This window comes from Aedes aegypti, chromosome 3 (assembly GCF_002204515.2).
Source record: "Aedes aegypti strain LVP_AGWG chromosome 3, AaegL5.0 Primary Assembly, whole genome shotgun sequence".
NCBI classification, from domain to species: domain Eukaryota; kingdom Metazoa; phylum Arthropoda; class Insecta; order Diptera; family Culicidae; genus Aedes; species Aedes aegypti.
The window spans coordinates 62,827,610-62,831,010 of NC_035109.1; the positions used below are offsets into that span (position 1 = coordinate 62,827,610).

Sequence of the window (3,401 nt, forward strand, 5' to 3'; positions counted from 1 at the left end):
TTAAATGCGCATCAAACTATAGCCCTTTTTCCAAATGTGTCTACACGGGAAAAAAAATCTGTGGTAAAAAATATTATTTTAGCTGACTATGCCCATTCTTGAAACTACCATGGAATTTCAGACCAATTTACTATGTTTACGGTACATTCCACCACAATACTGGTACATTTGACAGAAATAATTTACAACAATCTGATTTCGACTACAGACATGGTAAAATCAAGCACATATCTGGTCTGCTGAAAATTGCCGGTGCGAGCGCTCAAGTTAACCCCCTAAAATGGTAGTTTTTACTGCACAATTTTTTTGCGTGTAGAAAGATCAAAGGTACACAACCAAAGAAAACTAGTGATTTTTCGCAAGCCTGTCTTGATTGTCCTTGGTGAGCCGGGAGTTATCTTGCAATTTGGAAAAGTGTTGTTCAATATTTCGTGTAAATTTTCAAATTTTCAGGGATTAAATAATTATATACACTGAGCCAATTTTCTTATTAATTGTTATATGGTAGAAATATACTTTTGCACTATTAGAATTTCATATAGACTTCACAATAGAGTAAAAACTATCATTGAGAGTTATATGCAAAGCATATAATATGACCCTAGTGTGAGATAGTTATTATTATGTGAAAAGCGTTTTATTTTCAGATTTCAGCGGGCATGTGCGTTTCATCTGCTAGTATGACGAAAACAGATGTAGCTCGTTGTTTAATATTATATGTATAATGGGTTCGTTCTATATGCGCCTAATTTGAGTTCCATTTGTATCTAGGGTATTATAATGTATTTTCTATACCGATTTAAATAAAAACAAAAAAATCATTCAATTATTTATTAGCAATATTATCATACTACATAATCGTGCTCAATTGTGGGCTGATATTTATGTGGACGTTGTAGTAGTTAACCACGGCTCTACACTGTTGCAACAAGTGATTCGAGGTATCCATTTTAGTAAACTTCCGCAAGATGGTTTGTCGGTGATGAATTTTGTCCTTGCCTCATGTTGTATACGATTTGACGTCTTCTCTTACTATCGATACATAATCACTGAAATTAAGAAGGTCACGTATAAAATCAATACAGGACAATAGTTAATGCTGGTAAATTGTTGTAATATGTCCATTTTGGTTGTGGAACAGCATAAATTACTTTCTATCTACTTACCGTATTCGGTGGAGTTCCCAAACAAATTGACAATTGAGCACAGTATGAAATAAATATGCGGGACCCAATCTGCGGTTTGTCCAATTTGTATTGGGTTCCGAACAACGGAAAGCGCTGGCACACAGTTCTATAATGAATTAATATTAACTATCAAGTATGATCTCAGAAAATCCTTTACTTGCAATCTACGATATCAAACAACGTCCTCCACAATTTCCTTAGACCATCTGTCTTTATTACATTACTATCCATTACTAAATTGATGTAATTGATGTGGCCTACATGCATATAATGGCTACAATGAAACCGAGCTAGTCGAAGTTTTATGCAAAGCATGTTGCGAATATATCTTGTATGTATATAATACTGCTGAGAAATGATAACTTTAAGATTCATTTGATTGTTAGTAAAACCGACCTACTTTACTAATGTAACTTATATGGTTACATATGAAACACGTGTGTCGACCAGGGAGTAGAATGTACAGGGAATTTCTGATAAAATAAACAGACCGATTTATTTAAGTGTCCTTGTTGAAGTCTTTTGCGTGTTTCAAACGTAACCCAGCCCGCTTCATGGTTTGCTGGACGAACCACTTCGACGAGTTGACAGTATTACCCAACATTTCATTAATTTTTACTTACGCGATAAAAAGTTACACCCAAAACAAAGTGTCGCATTTTTTTCGAGTTCAATCTTTATGGGTCACCCAATATTTTGGGACATTTGCTTTTTAACTGTATGTGGAATAGAGTGACTTATAACCGTGAATATGTGATCCATAATAATCAGCTTTTTTTATACCATCCTTATGACAAACATAATATTCTGTGAAATTTTCAGCGTTGTCGGTTATGATTTAAATGCGTCCTAAAGACCATTGTCTACCATAGGTTTATATGGAAATTACTATGAGGAAAATTAAAAAAATGGTGCTCAAATGTAAGAACAAATTTGTCATCTCATAGTGAAATCTTATTTTTTAATCTATAACAATCATGATTTGCAGCACATCATGAGAGCCTGTTTATCGTATACTGTTACAGCTCTGATTAGATCGAGGGCATGATAAGACCCATCTAAAAAAGCTCCAAATCTGGAGACACTTTTGCTATCGCATGTTCCGGTATTGTTTATCGTGTCAACAAAATAAAACACCTACACCCCCAATGGAAAATAAGCGGAAAAAAATAATAATTTTATCATCGCTCTATCTTTGGGGTTCTCGTTCGTTGCTGCTATTTGTCAACCTTGTTACAACTTACGAAACATTGCTGATCATGGACCGAAACAGATACGATGTTTTTTTTCGCTTGCTTTAATCGTGCTTCTGAATCAAATGAGCACGAATTCTGCAATGCCTGAACATGATCGATTTCTCTTCATCGATCCTCTCTTCTGCTAATAAAGGTGACAAGATGCAAGTTTCATAGCACTTTTTCACATGAGAACGCTAATCAGCGAAGCAATCTTGCATCCTGAGGTGGAAACATACCAAAAAAGTCTTCATATGTTTTTGGGCGTATGCGTTTTATGCGAATCATAATGGAAAAAAATGGATCAAGGATTTTTTAAGTCGATTATAAAACGAAGCCAAACTTTGAATTTTCAATTGCACAAGTCTGGAGAATCTGACAACCGTTTGCCTTAAAAATCGATCAACTTGCTTGCTTGCTAGTGGTGACCAATCGGATAAATTTTCAACGCGGAGCGCTGTTTGACTCTCTAGTCTTGTGCTCTTGAAAATTTGAGGGATGGCTTCGTACTATAAAACGCGGTTTTCAGCCATTTTTTTTAATAACGAAAAATAATTTAGTGTATTCCTGTATGATTTTTCGGATCTCAATAGACATCCAAAGTAAAAAACGCATTCATTTTTTTACGACCTCTTTCCTACACATTGGCAAAATTCGCATGGATTTTCGGATCTCAATAGACTTAAAATATTAAAAAAAGCAAACCAAAATCACTTTTTCTTGATTTTTATTCAACTTTTTACCTTTTTCCTGCACATTGGCAAAATACGTATCGTTTCAAACGTGCCCGCTGTTTCATCTCATTCCACTGTTAACACAGCAGATAATATACTGTACAACTCTGTTTTCTCTTCCGGCTCACGTCACGATTTGGGTGGATTTTGCAAGATGCGTCTTTTCCAGGCATACTATAGCGCCAATAATAAACACACTTTCCGTCATTCCAACTATAGTTTTTTTTCTCATCCTTTGATTACCA

At 35.0% G+C, this 3,401-nt stretch overlaps 1 long non-coding RNA gene across 1 annotated transcript; it reads right to left on the reverse strand.

Annotated features, from left to right (window-relative positions):
* Positions 1-816: 816 nt before the first annotated feature.
* On the reverse strand, positions 817-1,352 carry LOC110678290. The gene is made up of 2 exons (XR_002501484.1): positions 1,167-1,352; positions 817-1,049 (listed from the first exon to the last, which is right to left on the reverse strand). It is a non-coding gene; the product is annotated as an uncharacterized LOC110678290 (long non-coding RNA).
* Between the last annotated feature and the right edge of the window lie 2,049 nt (positions 1,353-3,401).